Genomic DNA, 21,682 nt, shown 5'->3' on the forward strand with positions numbered 1-21,682 from the left:
AGCTATGTTGATGCTGAAAGCGGGACAAAACTTATAGGCTGCCCCAGCACTGTACTCGCTGATTTGATTTGATGCAAATAATGCATTGTACTGTATGTTTCAATGTTTATATGCAAATAAAGCTAAATTTCTGAAACAACAATGTGAAAATGATCGGATAATCTGCTTTAAAACTGTTACACGTGGGATTTATAATCATCAGAATATCATGATGAATTCTCCTGTTCTGTATCACAGTAGCACTATTTTTGTTCTTTAATAACATTGCCAACAGGATCAGCACCTATTCCTCATTGTACCATAACTGAGTGACTTGCCAAGTCACTATAGAATGCAAGGTAGAGCCAACCAATGTGTTGGGTCAGGCATCACCTAAACACAGACTGGTCAAGAATTACAGAGGTACTTTCTTATAAGAGATCAATTGACCAGAGGCTAATTCATTACAAATATATTTAACTGCCTGCACGTAAATTCCAGTGGGACTTGTTGGGATAGGCCACTGTTTTAACAACCTCCCATGGATCTGGACATCAGATTAAAATAAAGCTTATGTTCCACTTGAAAAAAAACACCTTTTACACTGTAACACCTCATCACTTTGATAGACTTTATGATAGAAATCAGACAGTACCTATGAAAGTTAAATTACGTTAATTTAAAATTAATCTTTCTGAATATATTAGACCTTTATGCATATTTAAATTTGGTAATATTAAACAGGGTGATTACACTAAATATATGTACACCATGTTTTGTTTTATTTTTGTCCTTCCATATTGCTAGAAAATTACAAATAAATATTTGAGAACCATAAAATTAAATAAAAGGCGACTCTGTCCTCTGCTAATCCAATCGAAACCTTGCTGCAAAGTATGACTGACATGAGAGATAGCGAATGGGCTTGAGGCTTGTGATGGCGATTTGCCCAATGAGGACGTGGTTACAACGAAGGAGACGTTGTCTATTGCGCGTGCGCACTTGTTTATCTAAGTTTGGGGGAGAGGGAGCTGAGTGAACGGAGCAACAAGTGGGGGGCAGTGAGAGGGCAGGAGTTGGTCGTTATACCCCTCGTTCCTGTACTTCTGGAGATTTGGAACCCGGACTGCATCCGAAGAGGCTAAATTAATTAAATACATCTCATCGGGAGAGACAAAAGCAGCGCTAAATAACCCCAGGAAAACTGCAATGAGTTGATTATATCCTTGTGAGAATGAGAAGGGTGGCAATGAGTGAGCACAGTTAAAAAGTTGCTGATCTTATTTGACGAGGCTCCATTGAGGTAAGGTTCAACAAACTTCGTTTTAATTCGTTTTTACCTTAAATTAAAAAAAAATTGCAGAAAGTCTGTGCTCACAATCCTGTAATTCAATCTCCTTGTTACAGTGGGCTTTGTTCTGTTCATCCCCCCAGCTTTGTTACCTGGTGTGTGTATGTGTGTGAGTGTGTTTTTGTTTCTGTGGTTTTGGGGATGCAGTGTATCTGGGGCTCGACTCTTTTGTCTATTTCATTAGCGCTGTGTTTGTGTATATATATGTGCGCTGTTTTCAAAACTTTCCCATTTCCCTCTCTTTTGAATCTTATAGAAGTTTGTTTTTAAGAAGTTGCACGTTAAAATTTACTGGTTGGCGTGTTTTTATTTTTCTTCCGAGTTTGTTTTCTTCAATTGGGATATGTAATGCAGTATCTGTTTGTAATGAAGAATAGGTCTTATTTTGGTTCTCAGTTAATCTGCAGCAGAAAACTATTTCATGTCTCGTTATAGCTCCCACATGCACTTTTTAAAAATGAGAGCCGATCCAGAATGAGATTTCAGAAGCATTTTAAACATGATTGCTTCTGTCCTCTCAGATACATTGTTATCGCTTATTCTTTTGTATCTCGCTGGTAACAGTAGCTTCAGGTGCATTTTAGAAGCATAATGTCTGGGTACACGCTAGTTAATGTATTAGATTTCCGATTATGTTCTGGAGCGCCTTGTGCCGGATCTGTTGGTGTTGCTTTGTTTTGGCATGTTGGACGTGAGGTTTATCTGCTAAAGCAGCAATTTGGCACGGCGCAAACTACTGAACTGCAACCATTGTGGTCGCTTCTAACTGGTAGCCGTAATCGCAAATATTAGAGTTGTCAGTGTAACGTCAAAGAATTGATCGCTTCTAAATTCAGTGTCACATTTGAATCACCAAGCATCGGCTTTTGTTTTGACCAAAAGAAAACTCGTCCCTTTTTAAAAAAAATACACGTTTGCAAACAAGAACCATTATCTCCCTCCCCCTCCCCACCTGTGTTGGGAGTTACTGGCTTTACACGTAGAAATTCGCTGTAATAAAACCCAGTGATTTCTGTAGATGGTCCACGTGTGTATGTTTAGGAAGGGTAGTTAAAAAAATGTCGCCAAATTCCCGGAATCCCTTGCTACCAACAGTTTTTACGAGCCAGTGAACCAGATTGTGATAAAATTCTTTCATCACCGGCAGCTTTCTTTGCAGTGGCACGACAGTATTGCATACTTGGAAAAGTTCTTATTTGCACCTTATCACGCCACCTGCCTAATACAAATAGTACAATTTAGATAGAGACTTGGTCTGATATTACCTGAAATTTGGTGCATCGTTAGAGAGCTTGTATTTTCTCTCCCAGTTTCCAAACGGAAAGAGTCAAGAGTTTAAAGCAAAAAAAAAGTGCTGGAGGAACTCTGAGCCCAGCAGCATCTTTGGGGGGGGGGGGGGAGTGGAAGAGATGTTTTTGGGTCAAGACCCAAACTCAAATGTACTCCTCCCCTATCAGATTTCTGAGCAGTCCATGTCGGCTCAGTTCAGATGAGCTGAGAACTTTGTCGATGACTATGACTCTGTCTTGATGAAGAGTCTCAGCCCAAAATGTAGACTATTTATTCCCCTCCATAGATGCTGCCTGACTTGCTGAGTTCCTCCAGCATTTTGAGCGTGTTAGCTTATTATTCCTTCTGTATACACTGGTTATTTTATAATTCATAGTAATTTTGTCATGCACTGTACAGCTGCCACTGAACAACAAATTTTACACCTATGTTGAATTGATTTTATTACTTATATCCTTCATATGCATATGGAGTAAAAATCTTTACGTTATGTCTCTGTCTAAATGAGCAGTTCATACTAATTTGTAATAGTATGTACAACAGGACAGTCAGTATAACATAGAAATACAATTGTATCAGTGTGATGCAGCCAGTCAGGATGCTCTCAATTGTGCCCCTATAGTAAGTCCTTAGGATTTGGGGAGCCATACCAAACTTCTTCAACCATCTGAGGTGAAAGAGGCGCTGCAGACCATATGTCAGTGATAATGTCAGTATGACAGGGTCTGATTAGGAACAGTCAACATGGATTTGTGCGTGGAAGGTCATGTTTGACAAATCTTAGTGAATTTTTCGAAGAGGTTACGAGAAAAGTTGACGAGGGTAAAGTGGTGCATGTTGTCCCTATGGCCTTTGACAAGGTTCCGCATGGAAGGTTCAATCATTTGGTATTAATATTGAAGTAGTAAAATGGATTCAACAGTGGCTGGATGGGAGATGCCAGAGAGTAGTGGTGGATAACTGTTTGTCAGGTTGGAGGCCGGTGACTAGTGGTGTGCCTCAGGGATCTGTACTGGGTCCAATGTTGTTTGTCATATACATTAATGATCTGGATGATGGGGTGATAAATTGGATTAGTATGTATGCATATGATACTAAGGTAGGTGGCGTTGTGGATAATGAAGTAGGTTTTCAAAGTCTGCAGAGAGATTTAGGCCAGTTAGAAGAGTGGGCTGAACGATGGCCGATGGAGTTTAATGCCAATAAGTGTGAGGTGCTACATTTTGGTAGGAATAATCCAAATAGGACATACATGGTAAATGGTAGGGCATTGAAGAATGCAGTAGAACAGAGTATAATGGTGCATAGTTCCCTGAAGGTGGAATCTCATGTGGATAGGGTGGTGAAGAAAGCTTTTGGTATGTTGGCCTTTATACATCAGAGCATTGAGTATAGGAGTTGGAATGTAATGTTAAAATTGTACAAGGCATTGGTGAGGCCAAATTTGGAGTATTGTGTACAGTTCTGGTCACTGAATTATAGGAAAGATGTCAACAAAATAGAGAGAGTACAGAGAAGATTTACTAGAATGTTACCTGGGTTTCAGCACCTAAGTTACAGGGAAAGATTGAACAAGTTAGGTCTTTATTCTTTGGAGCGTAGAAGGTTGAGGGGGGACTTGATAGAGGTATTTAAAATTATGAAGGGGATAGATAGAGTTGACATGGATAGGCTTTTTCCATTGAGAGCAGGAGAGATTCAAACAAGAGGACATGAGTTGAGACTTGGGGGCAAAAGTTTAAGGGTAACATGAGGGGGAATTTATTTACTCAGAGTGGTAGCTGTGTGGAATGAGCTTCCAGTAGAAGTGGTAGAGGCAGGTTCGGTATTGTCATTTAAAGTAAAATTTGATAGGTATATGGACAGGAAAGGAATGGAGGGTTATGGGCTGAGTGCGGGTCAGTGGGATTAGGTGAGAGTAAGTGTTCGGCACGGACTAGAAGGGTCGAGATGGCCTGTTTCCGTGCTGTAATTGTTATATGGTTATATAATAAACCTGATGCTCATTCTGTCCTTGCATCAGGATAGGTAAGACCTTAAAGGCTGTCTGAGTACTTGATTGGCATCCCATGGACGAGATGCCATGGACCAAGTTACCTACCTGAGCTGGTCCCATTTGCCATTGTTTGGCCCATATCTCTCTAAGTCCGGGGTTCCCAATCTGGGACCCACAAACCCCTTAATGGCATTGGTCCATAGCATCTAAAAGGTTGGGAAGCCCTGCTCCAAGTCAATCCTATGCCTTTTACATGTTACTGTACCTTCTTCAACCACTTCCTCGGGCAACTCATTCTAGTTTTGGTGAAACCTGTTTTATGAGTGTTCATGTCTGACCCACCCCGGAAACTTTCCTGTGTAAGCCAAGATATTCAAAGGATATTTTCCTGTATAAAAACTAGCACTGAAATCCACCAGAGATCTAAGAGTTACGAGCGGTTGTGTGACGGGAGCAGGGAACTGAATATTGTGCACATGCCAGATCAGGAGTAGGCCCAGCAAGTCCTCCCAAATCTGCTTTCTTGTTCACTGAGGTAATGATGATCCCATCTTGGCCTCTGTTACTTTCCTGGCTCCTCTTTGTTCCCTTCACCTGCTTTGGTTTCTCTTCAGCTGGAATTGGTATAAGCTACACAGAATAAGACCATAAGATATAGGAGCAGATTTAGGCCATTTGGCTCATCAAGACTGCTCTGCCATTTCCTCATGACCGAACCATTTTCCCCCACAGTCTGATCTCCTGCCTTCTCTCCATTTCCTTTTAAGCCCTGACAAATCAAGAATCTATCAACCTCTGCCTTAAATATACCCAATGATTTGTCCTTCGCAATTGCCTTTGGTAATGAATTCCACGGATCCACCACTCGGGCTCAAGAAATCTGTTCTTCACCTCTGTTCTAAACAGGTGACCCTCTATCTGAGGCTGTATCCTCTGAATGAACTGGGAGAGTGGGCCTACAGTGAAAATATTGGTTCTTACTATTTGTTCCTCCAACAGAACTGTGTTTATTATCACTACTATGTTGTGAAATTTGTTGTTTTGTTGCAGCAGTGCATTGCAATATGTAATAAATATATGTATATAAAAAATTAAACAGTGCGAAAAGAGTTTAAAAATTCATGGGTTCATTGTCCATTTAGAAATCTGATAGTGGAGAGGAAGAAGCCGTTTCTAAGACATTGAGTGTGTATCTACCTCCTCCCTGATGGTAGCATTGAGAAGAGGAGTTGTCCTGGCTGCCAGGCGACCCTAATGATGGATGCTGCCTTTCTGAGGAGCTGGGGAGGCTAGTGCCCATGATGGAGGTGGCAGTGTGTGCGAATTTTCTGCAGGTATTTCTGATCCTGTGCAGTGGCCCGCTTTATACCATTTGGTGATGCAACCAGTTAGAATGTTCTCCATGGTACATCTGTAGAAAGCATACTGCCATACAGCATAGAAGCAGGCCATTCAGCCCAACTTGTCCATGCCAGCCAAGTTACCTCCCTGAACTAGTCCTCTTTGCCTGTTTACAGCGATATGGAATAAAACCTTTTCAAATTGTGCACCTGTCTAAGTATCTTTTAATGTACCTACCACTTCCTCTGAGAGTTCATTCTTTTTCTGGTTGCATCTTGTTTAAGTTTATAGATATTGAATTAGTATTTAAGTTAATTGGGGAGACTCGTCTTGGGGAGGGATAAGGGTAGATTGACACCTGACACACCTTCTCACCCCCTTGAAACTAGAGCACCCAGAGGAACCTCACGGGGAGAATGTTCAAATTCCTCACGGGCAGTGGTGGGAATTGAACCTGAGATACTAGTACTGTAAAGTGTGCTAACCACCAACTACCATGGCACCCAATTTACAATGGCTGCTCCAAACACTCCCGATTGCAGTACATCTGTCCTGGTGCAGAGTCTCGGCCTGCAACATTGACCTCAGAAGTTGCCCAACCTGTTGAGTTCCTCCTGCACCTTGTATTTTTTTTGCATCGGGGAGCTTAAACTGAGATTGTTTCAAGATCAAACAAGCTGAACTAAAAAATGTTTGTATTCATTTTCCATCTCCATCCCATGACCATGTATTAAGCAGGTGCCTACTCTCAGATCCTCTTATTTTAAAATAAGTCATTTTGTACAACTTCATTAGAGTCGTAGAAAAGTGTAGAACTGAAACAACCTCTTCAGCCCATCTAATCCATGCTGAGCCATTTAAACTGCCTACTCCCGTTGACCTGCACCGCAACCGTAGCCTTCCATACCCCTACCATCCCTGTACCCATCCAAACTTACCTTAAACGTTGAACTCGAGCTCACGTCCTGTGCTGGCAGCTCGTTCCACACACACGACTCTCTGAGTGAAAAAGTTTTCCCTTAAACTTTTCACCTTTCACCCTTGGCTGATGACCTCTTGTCATTCCACCCAACCTCTCTGGGGAAAATGCCAGCTTACGTTTACCCTGTCTATATCTGTCATAATTTGATATCCCTCAATCAAATCTCCCCTCCATCTTCTACGTTCCAAGGAATAAAGTCCTAATCTTATAACTCAGGTCTTCCAGTCCTGGCAATACATCTGTACATCTATATTTCATATTTCCTTAAAACAAAGAGCCATTTTTGTGCCCATCCAGTCTGTGCCAGTTTGCTGAGCAATCTCATTCCCCACTTATTTTCTCTGTAGCCTATTCTTTTTTTTTAAATCCCTCCCCCAAATTCCCTTTGCCTCCTCCCAGATTCTATTCCTCATCTCTGTACTCGGGGCAATTTTTCCTTTTACAATAGCCATTTATTCCACCATTCTGCGTGTCTTTGGGATGTGGGAGGAATCCCATGTGATCACGGGGAAAATATGCAAACTGCAAACAGAAAGGAGTGAAGGCTGGGAGTGAACCCATGTTGCTAGAATTGGGAGATGTTGGCAGTGCCACCTTTTGAATTTTTTTATCAAAAAATTTATTCATAATAATAATGATTTACAAGAATAAGCCGCACAACGCGTTTTCATTCTTGCATTCAATGCTTTCACTGCTGTTCTATTACAAACCCCATTTCTAGAAACGGGATATTTTCTAAAATGCAATAAAAACAAAAATCTGTGATATGTTAATTCACGTGAACCTTTATTTAACTGATAAAAGTACAAAGAAAAGATTTTCAATAGTTTTATTGACCAACTTAATTGTATTTTGTAAATATACACAAATTTAGAATTTGATGGCTGCCAACACACTCAACAAAAGTTGGGACAGAGGCATGTTTACCATTGTGTTACATCACCTTTCCTTTTAATAACACTTTTTAATCTTTTTGGAACTGAGGATACTAATTGTAGTAGATTAGCAATTGGAAATTTTGTCCACTCTTGCTTGATATAAGACTTCAGCTGCTCAACAGTCCGTGGTCTCCGTTGTCTGATTCTCCTCTTCATGATGCGCCATACATTTTCAATAGGAGATAGATCTGGACTGGCAGCAGGCCAGTCAAGCACACGCACTCTGTGTCTACAAAGCCACGCTGTTGTAGCCTGTGCAGAATGTGGTCTGGTATTGTCCTGCTGAAGTAAGCATGGACGTCCCAGGAAGAGACGTCGCCTTGATGGCAACATATGTTTCTCTTAAAATCCTAATATATGCCTTAGAGTCAGTGGTACCTTCACATACATGCAACTCACCCATGCCGTGGGCACTGATGCACCCCCATACCATCACAGATGCTGGCTTTTGCACCTTTCGCTGATAACAATCAGGATGGTCGTTTTCATCTTTGGCACGGAGAACTCGACGCCCGTTCTTTCTGAAAACTAGCTGAAATGTGGACTCATCTGACCACAGCACATGGTTCCACAGTCTTTCGGTCCATCTGAGATGAGCTCGGGCCCGGAGAACTCGCCGCCGTTTCTGCATAGAGTTGATGTATGGCTTCCTCCTTGTGTAATACTGTTGCAAGTTGCATTTCTGGATGCAGCGACGGACTGTGTTAAATGACAATGGTTTTCTGAAGTACTCCCGAGTCCAGGTGGCTGTAATTGTCACAGTATCATGACAGTTTCTTAGGCAGTGCCGCCTGAGGGCTCGAAGATCACGCGCATTCAACAGTGGTTTCCGACCTTGCCCTTTACACACTGAGATGTCTCTGAATTCTCTGAATCTTTTCAAAATATTATGTACTGTAGATGTTGAAAGACCTAAATTCTCTGCAATCTTGCGTTGGGAAATGTTCCTTTTGAACTGACTAACAATTCTCTCACGAATTTTGGCACAAAGGGGTGAGCCACGACCCATCCTTGCTTGCAAAGACTGAGCCTTTGATGGACGCTACTTTTACACCCAGTCATGATACCTCACCTGCTACCAATTAGCCTGCTTAATGTGGAGTCTTCCAAACCGGTGTTACTTGAATATTCTGTACACTTTTCAATCTTATTTTAACTCTGTTCCAACTTTTGAGTGTGTTGCAGCCATCAAATTCTAAATTTGTGTATATTTACAAAATGCAATTAAGTTGGTCAGTAAAACTATTGAAAATCTTTGTACTTTTGTCAGTTAAGTAAAGGTTCACGTGAATTGACAAATCACAGATTTTTGTTTTTATTGTATTTTGGAAAATATCCCAACTTTTCTGGAAATGGGGTTTGTAGATTCCTTAAAACTATTAGATGTTTGCTCCTCGAAAGTGCAAGAATTGCAGTTACTTGTAAAAGTAATTACAGTTGTAATACGTACTGCCTGTTATGCCACTGGCGTTTAGGGCAGCAATGAATGTCCTCCATCTCTTGTGGTGTTCAGGGCTTCCTTCATCGTCTGTAACTTCCTCTGAGTTTTCATGACTGCTAGTCACACAAGTGCCGAATGGAGACCCAGGAATATCATTGCACTCAAGATGTTGAAGGATTCCTTATCGCTGGTTCTGTAACAATTTTGTTTTACCAGTCAGGATTGTTAGCTCTGAACTGAAGCCCCTGAACCTGGAGGACCAGTGGGCCACTCTTAGTCTGGCCTCTACCCTTTCACCTGTTTGGCATGGGTGACCCTACCAAGAACCATAGCATGCAGCCCCGACTCCAGCCAACGTAGCTCTCCAGGTCACTGAGGCACGCAAAGCTCCAAATCCCACGACAAGGTTGTAGTCCTCTTGGAGATGTTGTAGTGATAACTGAGGGGCAATAGTTGGTTTTCCCCCGGTGCTCTGGTTTCCTCCCACATTCCAAAGACGTACCGGGTTAAGTGGTCATTGTTCAAAGTTCAAGATATGTATACTGGTACAGCCCTGAGATTTGTCTTCCTGTGGACGTCCACGGAACAAAGAAATACCAAGGAACCCGTTTAATGAACCCCCCCCCCACACACACACACAGAACAAGACCATCAGATGTTCTTTTATTTCTGCACAAATCACACACACCACAAAAAGTGAACAAATACACTCAAAATGTTCAACATCAAACTGCAGAGTCCCCATCAGGGAGTGATTTGGTTAGGTGAGTGAATTGTAGCTGGGGCCACATGGCTCCAAGGGCCAGAAGGACCTAATCTGCGTTGTATCGCTGAATAAAATAAACGACTATTAAAATAATCGAGGGCTTCCACACCCAACCCGGCCGCTCTCTCTGCTGTAGCAGAAGAACCCTCTACTATGGTCCTTAACCAGCGAGCCCTTTTACTGAATAAATTGTTAAACAATGGAATTTGTGCTGTTTTTGGATCTCTTGTGTTACCTTGGGCAGTATGGAAGTGTAGTGGCTAGCATAATGTTATTACAGCGCCAGTGACCCCAGGTTCAATTCCAGTTGCTGCCTATGAAGAGTTTGTGCATTCTTCCCTCGACCACATGGATTTCCTCCAAAGGGTTAGTAGGTTAATTGGTCACATGGGTGCAATTGGGCAGGGGAGGGTTTATTGGGCCGGAAGGGCCTGTCACTGTGCTGTATCTCTAAATGAGTAAACTGGTGGAAAAAAAAAAGTGCATTGTGCCACCTTTTATTCAGCTGAGGTTGAATCCAGTATTACGGCTGTCCTTCAGAGCTCCACCTGAACTGCCAACTTTAGCTATGCACTCAAGCGTCTGCAGTGGAATTTGAATGTGGATGTGAAAGAAGTCAGAACTGAGTCACAACCAATACTTGGCAAGAGAACCTGTTGTGGATGGCATGGTTCTGCAGTTACTCCTACTGTTTCGCAACTCCACAGATCAGGGTTTGGTCCTTGCCTTTGGTAATGTGTTCACATGTTCTCCCTGTGATGGTGTGAATTTCCATAAGGTTCTCCAGCTTCCTCCTCCTCCAAAGATTGCTGGAAGGTTGATTTGCCATTTTAAGTCCAATGTTCTCATTTGTCACGTCGAAACTTTGCGAAATGCGTTATTCACATTAACAATCAACACAACCTGAGGGTGTGCTGGGGCAGCCTGCAAGTGTTGGCACACATTCTGGTGCCAACATAGCATGCCCACAATACTCGGCAGAACAACGCAGAGCGCAACAAGCGACGACTGCAATTTAAGATTAAGATGGTGACCCTCAGCGACTTGTGGCTGGTGGCTATGGAAACAAGGATAGCAACTAAGTTCTTTGTTAGGCACACTTTTTCTGGCAAACTATCATCGCTTGTCATAGTCTAAAATTTCCCTTTGGACTTCGAGGCAATTCGATGTGGAAGAACCGAGACGAGGTGATGGGCCCATTGCCATGGTTGGATGGAGATTTAAGTGCCAGGCCGGATTGAAAAATACAGGGTGTTGAGGCCCGAAGAAAGGTCCGGTCCAGTTCAAATCGTTGCTCAAAGCAGCAGAACCCGTTGGTCTGAGGGAGAGTTAAGCACCAGTCCAGACTGAAAAGTTCAGGATGTTAGGGCTCAAGGTGAGGTATGGGTCAGTTCAGACTGTTGCTTCAGGATGTTTACCCAGCTCTGCGCTGAACTATGGGACTCTCTTTACAGACTTCAGTTCAGAAATGCTATTTGCTTGTGGTTACTGTGTGTATGATATTTTCTTTTTTATTGTGCATTAGTTTTTTTTAATAGGTTATTGTATTTTTTATGGAGTTGATGTGGTTTTTGTTCTCTGCACATTGGGTATTAGACTTTTTTGGGTTTCTTTGGTGGCTCAAGGTTGTGTAATGGGTACTTTGAACTTTGCACCAATGACTCCCTCCTACCCCATGTGCATAGAAACTTCTTTAACCTAGGACAGACCTCCAGCAGAAACAGACCTGGTCCTGCAGACAGCCATGTAGTTTCGTGTAGGTTTATGACAAGAAGATATTAAAGAGGTGTTGGAGAACATGCTTGTGAAAGTTGCAGGAGCACAAGGAATTGAGGAGGAGGACTGATGGAAACTAGTGTGGACCTGATGTGCTTATTTCCAAGGACTTGCTGGTTGGTGGGTTAATTAGTCATTGTAAGTTGTCCCCTGACTACATTAGGGTTAGATAGGTGGTTCGCTGGGCGGCGTGGCTGGGACTATTCTGCGCTCTTCCTCAATAAATAAGTTATTAGTGGTCTTGTGTCATTATAGTAGTGTGAAGTTCAAGGTAACCTTTAATCTATGAGCCAGGTTCGACTGGCATGATAGCATAGCAGTTAGTGTATTGCTTTATAGCTTCAGTAGCCCATGTTCAAATCCTGCCGCTGTCTGCGAGGAGTTTTAATGTTATCTCCCTGTCTGCGTTGGTTTCCTCCAGATGCTCCAGACTAAAAGTGTACAATCTAAAGACATACAGGCTACTAGGTTAATTGGTCACATGGGTGTAATTGGGCACCGTGAGCTCAATGGGCTGGAAGGGCCTGTTACTGTGCTGTATCTCTAAATAAATATATTCTGGAAGCCCAATAAAAAAAGTTAATTAAAATTAATTGCTCCAATCCATAGGCACGGGGAAGTGGGGGGACGGGTGAGCTGTAAATCGTGAAGAGCTGATGAAGGGTACACCATTTTTTTTTAAGGTGTCCTAAAGTAAAAGACCATAGGCTTTGCAAAACAAATTCCTGAACTAGAGATTAAGGAGGTGAACAATGATTAGCTATTGTGGGGTAGGGTCAGGAGAGTGTGCAGTTAATGTGGGTAACAGAGGTGGTTATGGGCTGAGGATGGAAAACTTGGTTTCTATGATTTATCCATGTGGGTGAATGCTTTGCATCTTTAAATGGTTAATTTTTTTTTTGTTTGTGTAGTTTGTGGTGTTGTTTTGCGTGAAATGTTGGGTTGGAAAAATACCACATCCCACTTTAAAATGTGCAATGGTACGAGGTGCACTAAGAATGCGTTCTATGTGTTTCATTTAATCAACGTCTCTGAATCAGAATTGGGTTTAATATCATTGGCATATGTCGTGAAACTAGATTTGCAACAGCAGTACATTGCAAAAGATAGTAAAATAAACAATAAGTTACAATAAGAAGCCTCATTGAAACCTACCAAATATTGAAAGGTCTATATAGAGAGGATGTGGAAAGGATGTCTTTTTACAGTGGGGGATTCTAGGACCAGGGAGCACAGCTTCAGAGTGGCAAGACATCACCTTAAAACAGAGATGAGGAATTTCTTTAACCTGAGGCTGATGAATCTGTGGAATTCATTGCCACAGATGGCTGTGGAGGCCAAGTCATTAGGTATATTTAAAGTGGGGGGTGAAGTTCCTTATAAGTAAGGGTGTCAAAGGTTATGGGGAGAAGGTGAGAGAATGGGGGATAATATATCAGCCATGATAGAATGGCAAAGCTTATCAGATGGGCTGAATGGCCTAATTCTGCTCTTATTATCTTCTGCTGGTATTATCTTCAAATTATCTGAATTATATAGGTATGTGGAAACAATTTGGACAGAAATCCAATAAATAGCTATAACTTAAAAGAAGAACTTGCTCTAATTAAAGTCTAAAATGGAAACTTATTCCAAGAGACAGTTTGACAAGACCTTGTTTGCAGCTGGAACAGCATTCATAAATTGAGACTGAGGTTTATAACCCATTGCATTGGCCTTTTAGAAGAGGGAGTTTATCTCGCAAATATCACCATCAAAGGCCAAATAGGACAGTGGTCCAGAGACATTGGCGGAGGGGGGTTTGATTTGCTAAGTGTATCAAGTGCCCTTTATGAGCTCTGTGCTCTTTCCTAATATCACAGTAGTGCATGTGCTGTAAGGGAGGGGACAGATGTGTAATTGGGGAATAGGGCAGAATGATATGCGGCCTGTGTCTAGTGGGAAGAGTTTTGTAGGGAAAGGAAGAGGGTGCCATTTTACCGCTTTGGCATCCCTAATGGAAAAGGGATAACCTTTCGTTTGGTGCCAAAAACAAATGCTTCCCAGTAGTTCACTCCCTCAAATGTCTCCACAGTGTCTCTCTGCTCTGCCTCCCATAGCTTGATGAGCACAATAAAGTAGAAAGCTTTTTTTTAAATAGAGGGAGGGTACGTTAATGACTAAGAAAGCTTTTATTATTCTAGCAAGGCCTTGGCAAGAACTATTTATGTGTGGAATAATGAAGCAAGGGAGTGATTTATGCATTGGGAAGCTAATCACAGGATGCAGATGGTATCCCATACAGAGTTATTTGTATGTCAACTTGGCTGACAGGTGTCCATGGCAATGACATCATCTTGACTACAAATTAATTGCTGAATGTTATTAGCCATCATTACAGAGAGGCTTGCCTCCTGTGTTTGTGCTTGTGTGTAAGGATAGTTATCAAAGATACAGATGGTGGGGCATTTTTTATTCAAAGACTCTTGTGAAATTATTATTAAAATCACATTTCACTTGATTCTTTATGGAAAAACTTCCTGTCACGTGACACGACACTAAATTTGAAACTGATGAATGGAAATACTTGAATAGTGGAAAAATAATACGCATTTCGCTCAATGCAGTTTTTCTCTGAACTGTGATTATATCATTTCTGATTTGGTCTTGTCACTAAGTGATCGGAACAGAAAAGCTTCGGCATGTTTTTAGAGAGCTGTTTCAATGAGTTTTTCATTAGCTTTTTGATGCTCATACAAGCTCGTCAACCGTGGGCCATTCAAGGTTGATTCGAGGCATGTTGTTCATGATTTGGGGTGATGAATTAAGGATGTTACACTAGGTCAGTTTGAATGGAGCTTCCCTAGACCACATCAATGTAATATCGCTAACACGAGATTCTGCAGATGCTGGAAATCCAGAGTAACACACACAATGCTGGAGGAAATCAGATCAGGCAGCATTTTTTTTTAAATTCCTCTCCACACCAAGTGCATCGTGTGGCAACCTGGACATTTCTTTAGCGTTTTGTCTTTTTTTTTTGGAGGCAGAATTGCTAGCTCAACACTCAACCCAGCAAGGATGGAAAGCTTGCAAGGAGTCGGCCAGGTTTAAACCTGGATCACTTGCATCGAAGTCTGGTGCTGGTGCCCCTGCATCACTGGCCGTCCTAATCAGCATCTGTAGAAAAGAATAAACAGTTGATGTTTCGGGCCAAGATTCTTCAGGAGTCCTGAAGAAGGGTCTCAGCCCAAAACATTGACTGTTTATTCCTTTCCATAGATGTTACCTGACCTGCTGAATTCCTCCAGCACACTGGGTACATTACAATGTAACATTTCCAGATTGTAATTAATATTGTCTATAGTCAGCTGATGGAAGTTTTTAATGTGCATGTGACATACAAACATAAATTGGTGGTGAATCTTCAAAAACATCTCCCCTGTTGGAATTAATCTGCCATTACTTTGTGACACAGACTCTAAATATTTTTCAATCATCAAATTTGCCCTGAAAGATGTTGAAACATAGGCATGACCAAAAATACATAAAGTTCAATATCAAAGTACTTGTATGTCTCATATGCAACCCCGAGATTCATTTTGATGTGGGCATATTCAATAAATCAATAATGGAATAATAACCATAATAGAATCAATAACAGACCCTACACTTGGGCACTCAACCAAAGTTTTAATAAAATGCACATACAAAATGGAAGTAATAATTAATAAGCCATAAATATAGAGGACATGAGATTGAAAGCGAGTCCATAGGTTGTGAGAACAGTTCAGTGATGGGGCAAGTGAAGCTGATTGAAGTTATCCCTAATGATTGAGAAGTAGTAACTGTCCCTGAAACCTCGTGTGCCATGTCTTGAGGCTCCTGTACCACCTTCCTGATGGTAGCAGCAAGAAGAGTTCCTGTCCCTGGGTGGTGGGGTCCCCAATGATGGACATTGCTTTCCTGAAACAACGCTCCATGTAGATGTGCTCAGTTGTGGGGAGGGCTTAACCCATGATAGACTGCACTGTATCCACTGCTATTTGTAGGATTTTTCTGTTCAAGGGCTTTCCATACCTGGTCGTGATGCAACAAGTCAATATGCTCTCCACCACACATCTATAGAAGTTTGTCAAAGTACCTCTTTCTGGTAATTATCTCTAAGATCATGACCTTCCTCAAATGTTATTGGCAATGTCTGAGAAAGTAAGAATATGCACACTGATTATGGTCATTCTTTGATCAAAGGTGAGTAAGAATAAGTGTACTTCCGCTTTTTTGAAGTTTCCAGAATTTTTAGATGCTTTGGTCTATTTTTGGTTGCTCTAGCCTGTGATTATTCCCCTGTGGATTACTCACCAACTGAATCAATCAAACAGTCAAAAGCTAACGTCCCCCACTTTGATTGTGGTGTTTTGGTTTTTTCGGCTAACCTTTTGAGTCCCTGGGAGCCAGAAGTTGAGGGAGAAATGGTACATATCAGGGTCCCAATCTGGGATCCATGGCATAAAACAGAATGGGAACAGACAGACAGACATACTTTATTGATTTCGGGGGAAATTGGGTTTCGTTGCAGTTGCACCAACCAAGAATAGAGTAGAAATATAACAAAATAAAACCAAAAATAATTAAATGATAAGTAAATTATGCCAAGTGGAAATGTACACCTCTGATGTATATTAACTAAAGATGGTTTAACAGGTTTTGTTTTGATTTTCCTGACACCAATTGCTCTGTAATTGAAGTCATTAATGGTTTGGTTGCTATTTCCATCTGGCACACGAGGGCTGCAATGGGTTATTGATAAGTGATCCCACTCTGCTTGTTCTTCCTTCTCACGGTGGGGTAACACCAGCTTTTACAAAGTGCTCTGAAGCTTGCAGGATTCAGTCCCTCTGTCTTTGGGCAAATTTATTTGTCCCTTTCGCATTACCTGAAGACCCAAGATCAAGCCTTTATCTTTAGATAGATAGATAGATACTTTATTCATCCCCATGGGGAAATTCAACTTTTTTCCAATGTCCCATACACTTGTTGTAGCAAAACTAATTACATACAATACTTAACTCAGTAAAAAATATGATATGCATCTAAATCACTATCTCAAAAAGCATTAATAATAGCTTTTAAAAAGTTCTTAAGTCCTGGCGGTTGAATTGTAAAGCCTAATGGCATTGGGGAGTATTGACCTCTTCATCCTGTCTGAGGAGCATTGCATCGATAGTAACCTGTCGCTGAAACTGCTTCTCTGTCTCTGGATGATGCTATGTAGAGGATGTTCAGAGTTATCCATAATTGACCGTAGCCTACTCAGCGCCCTTCGCTCAGCTACCGATGTTAAACTCTCCAGTACTTTGCCCACGACAGAGCCCGCCTTCCTTACCAGCTTATTAAGACGTGAGGCGTCCCTCTTCTTAATGCTTCCTCCCCAACACGCCACCACAAAGAAGAGGGCGCTCTCCACAACTGACCTATAGAACATCTTCAGCATCTCACTACAGACATTGAATGACGCCAACCTTCTTAGGAAGTACAGTCGACTCTGTGCCTTCCTGCACAAGGCATCTGTGTTGGCAGTCCAGTCTAGCTTCTCGTCTAACTGTACTCCCAGATACTTGTAGGTCTTAACCTGCTCCACACATTCTCCATTAATGATCACTGGCTCCATATGAGGCCTAGATCTCCTAAAGTCCACCACCATCTCCTTGGTCTTGGTGATATTGAGACGCAGGTAGTTTGAGTTGCACCATATCACAAAGTCCTGTATCAGTTTCCTATACTCCTCCTCCTGTACATTCCTGACACACCCCACTATGGCCGTGTCATCAGCGAACTTCTGCACATGGCAGGACTCCGAGTTATATTGGAAGTCTGATGTGTACAGGGTGAACAGGACCGGAGAGAGTACGGTTCCCTGCGGCGCCCCTGTGCTACTGACCACCGTGTCAGACCTACAGTCTCCCAACCGCACATACTGAGGTCTATCTGTCAAGTAGTCCACTATCCAATCCACCATGTGAGAGTCTACTCCCATCTCCATTAGTTTGTGCCTTAAGATCTTGGGCTGGATGGTGTTAAAGGCACTAGAGAAGTCAAGGAATGTAATCCTCACAGCACAACTGACCCCCTCTAGGTGTGAGAGTGATTTGTGCAGCAAATATGTGATAGCATCCTCCACTCCCACCTTCTCCTTATACGCAAACTGAAGAGGATCCTGGGCGTGCCTGGTTTGTGGCCTCAGATTCTGTATTATCAGCCGCTCCATGGTCTTCATCACGTGCGACGTCAAGGCAACAGGTCTGAAGTCATTCAACTCCTTTGGTTGTGGTTTCTTCGGTACTGGGACAATACAGGATGTTTTCCACTGTCTGGGTACTCTTCTCTGCTCCAGGCTCATGTTGAAGATGCGCTGTAGTGGTTCTCCCAGCTCAGTCGCACAGGCCCTCAGTAATCGTGGGGAAACTCCATCTGGTCCAGCCGCCTTGCTGGTACAGATCTTCCTCAGTTGACCTTCCACCTGTGCAGCCATAATCCTGGGCGTGGGCAAGGTCTCCTGTGAGTGGCTATTTTCCTGTGAGGGAAGTAAGCCTGGTGTGGATTTCTGCGGTGAGGATGAGATTGAGCTGTCGAACCTGTTGAAGAAGTTGTTCAGCTGGTTCGCTTTCTCCACATCTCCACTTATGTTCGCCCCCCGCTTTGCACCGCATCCGGTGATGATCTTCATCCCATCCCACACCTCCTTCATGCTTTTTTTCTGCAGCTTTTGTTCTAGCTTCCTCCTATACTGCTCCTTTGCCCCCCTTATCTGTACTCTGAGTTCCTTCTGAACTCTTTTAAGCTCCAACCGATCACCATCTTTAAAGGCCCTCTTCTTCTGGTTTAGGAGGCCTTTGATGTGACTAGTGATCCAGGGCTTATTATTGGGATAGCAGCGAACAGTTCTAACAGGGACAACTGCATCCACACAAAAGTTAATATAGTCCGTTGTTAATATAGTTAATATAGCCTCTGGGGAAACCATGTTGGTATTTGAACAAAGGTTCAAAGTAAAAAGATTACATACCAAGTACAACCCTGAGATTTCTTTTCTGTAGCTATACTTAGCAAATCTATAGAACAGTAACTATAAACAGGATCTGTAAACAAACTGTATTTTGGCTTTCAATACTTCCCTCAGCCGCAAGTCAAAACTAGATTAATTGGTCGTTTCATTACTATTTTTACTAGAGCTTACTGTGTGCTTTGTTTACGGAAGTAACTTAAATTGATTTCTTGTAAATTTCTCCTCCTCCCCCCCCCCCCCACCCCACCCAAAAATATTTCCATTCCCCAATCTGATTTCCCTCTTGCCCCTTTTCATTTCCTCATCTGCCCATCAGCTCCCTCTGGTGCCCCCCCTCCTTCCCATTCTCCCATAATCCACTCCCCTCTCCCATGAGATTCCTCCTTCTTCAGAACTTTAACTTTTCCACCTATCACGCCCCAGCTTCTCACTTCATCCCTCCCACTCCTATCCATCTGGCTTCACCTATCACCTTCTAGCTTGTACATCTTCACTTCCTCCCACCTTCTAATTCTGACCACAAACAAGAGAAACTCTGCAGATGCTGGAAATCCGAACAAGACACACAGAGTGCTGGAGGAACTCAGCAGACCAGGCAGCACCTTTGGAAAAGAGTACAGTCAACATTTCCGCCTGAAATGTTTTTTTCCATAGATGCTGCCTGGCCTGCTGAGTTCCTCCAGTGTTTTGTGTGTTGTTCTTGTTCTGACTTTTTCTCCCATCCTTTCCAACCTTGATGAAGGTTCTTGGCCCAGAATGTCGATTTGTTTATTGCTTTTCAGAGATGCTGCCTGACCTGTTGACTTCCACCAGCTTTTTTGTGTGTGTTATTCTCTAAATGGAAAGTCTTTGGATAAAATTCCTTCCGGTGTTTCCTGTGATGGGCATTGAGTTCAAAAGTCAGGAGGTTATGGGTCCTGATAAAGGGTCTCAGCCCGAAACGTCGACTGATTTCTCGACTGCATAGGTGCTGCCTGGCCTGCTGAGTTCCTCCAGCATATTGTGTGTGCTCTTGACAGGAAGTCGTGTTGCAGCTTTATGAAACTCCAGTTAGGCTGCATCTGGAATATAGCCTACAGTTCTGCTCGCCACACTATAGGAAGGATGTTGAGGCTTTAGAGAGAGTACGGAAGAGGTTTGCCAAGGTGCTGCATGGATTAGAGGGAATGTGCTACAAGGAGAGGTTGGACAAACAAATCATTTTCTTTGTAGCGGCAAAGGCTGGATGGGATATCTGATAGAGGTTTTACAAGATTGAGAGGCGTTGATAGATCAGAGGAGCAGTATCATTTTTCCCAGGGTTGAAGTGTCTCATACCAAATGGCATACACTTAAGGTCGGGGGCGAGGGAGGGGGAGCTTAAAAGAGATGCGAGAGGCAAGCTTTTTACACAGAGTGGTGGGTGCCTGGGATGTGTTGCCTGAAGTGATGGTAGAGGCAGATATATTGGAGGTGTTTAGATAGACACATGAATGGGAGGAAAATGGAAGGATATGGACGTTCTGTAGGCAGAAGAGATTAGTTGGCCATTTAATTACTAACTTAATTGGTTTGTAAACTGAAGGGCCTGTTCCTGTGCTGTACTGTCCTGTGTTCAAAATTGTTTTGCCACTTTTGAATTGAATTGACTTTATTAATTGCATCTTTCGTATGCATGAACAGTAAACATCTTTATGTTACGTCTCCATCTAAATGTACAATTTATAAAAATTCATAATAAATAGTATGTACAACAGGACAATCAGTATAACAAAGAAGTACAATTGTATCAGCTAAATTAAGGCTTGGTCATCTTGTACTTGAGTTGTGGTTGCACCAGTAATTTCCAGCTCTGCAAGAGGAAATTGTGGAGTTAATAAGCATGGGAGATATTGTTTTATTGGGCTGGGTGCCAGAGATAAACTTGGCTTTTCTGATAGAGAATTGCCTTGCCCATCAGCTAATAGTATGGTGTGCCATGATAGTGGTGCAGACCGCAAACGTATGACCAAGCAATTGCTGGCTCATTCACCCTAATCTTAGACTTGTGGCAGAGTTCAGTGGATTAAATGAAAAGAACTCTTGCTTCACGTCAACGAGCAGGTGTGTGTTTTATTCTGTGCAGGGCAGTTTGCATTTTCCTGTGCCTAGTCTTCTTTCTCCAAGGTTATCATGAACGAAGCTCTAAGTATGTGAGGGATGATTCTGTTGTCAGGGGAGCTTGGGCGGGAGGCTCAGTATGCCGACCTTGATATTTCAGCTGTGGGTGGTTGTGGAGAACTCTTGCGTGTCTGTTGGATTGCCTCTAGTTAACATTTAAAGTGTATCCAGTTCCTAATGGAGCATTATTATGCCCTGTTATACAAGCCAACTCTCTGTGTAGGGAAGTCTTGTTCTCTACGAGATTCTCTCTTTTCCATTTTTACTCATCTGTCTCTCTTCTGAGCATTAAATAATTGAATTTTAGTTGGTGTAGATTTAAAAAAAATTCTCACCCACCAGGATGCTAATTCTATTCTAATTATTAATCGGAGTGTCATGTTGGCACTGTGAGTGTTTTGCTTTCCCAAAGTGCAGGTAATGGGGCAAAAAGTCTTGGGCACATGTCTATAACCAAAAGTCTTATATTTGTCAATGTGCAAAAGTCTTATATTCGTCAATGTGAAGCACAGAGCGAGTTTGTAAATTTGGCGGGAGCAAAGGATGTTGGGAATGGCCAGGGTGGAGCACTGTGGGAGGAGTGTAGCAGAGGTTGAATGCCAGGGGCAGGGTTTGGTGCGGGTGCAGACACACCCAGC

At 42.4% G+C, this 21,682-nt stretch overlaps 1 protein-coding gene across 7 annotated transcripts in view; it reads left to right on the top strand.

Annotated features, from left to right (window-relative positions):
• Positions 1 to 986: 986 nt before the first annotated feature.
• akap13 (A-kinase anchoring protein 13) overlaps positions 987 to 21,682 on the top strand; it is a 554,439-nt gene continuing 533,743 nt past the window's right edge. For all 7 annotated transcript variants that reach the window (XM_073032598.1, XM_073032600.1, XM_073032601.1 and 4 more), the window contains exon 1: positions 987 to 1,282. The gene's annotated coding sequence lies outside the window, so the exon portion shown is untranslated. The remainder of the gene's footprint in view (positions 1,283 to 21,682) is intronic.

The sequence above is a fragment of the Hemitrygon akajei genome, chromosome 30 (assembly GCF_048418815.1).
Source record: "Hemitrygon akajei chromosome 30, sHemAka1.3, whole genome shotgun sequence".
Taxonomy (NCBI): domain Eukaryota; kingdom Metazoa; phylum Chordata; class Chondrichthyes; order Myliobatiformes; family Dasyatidae; genus Hemitrygon; species Hemitrygon akajei.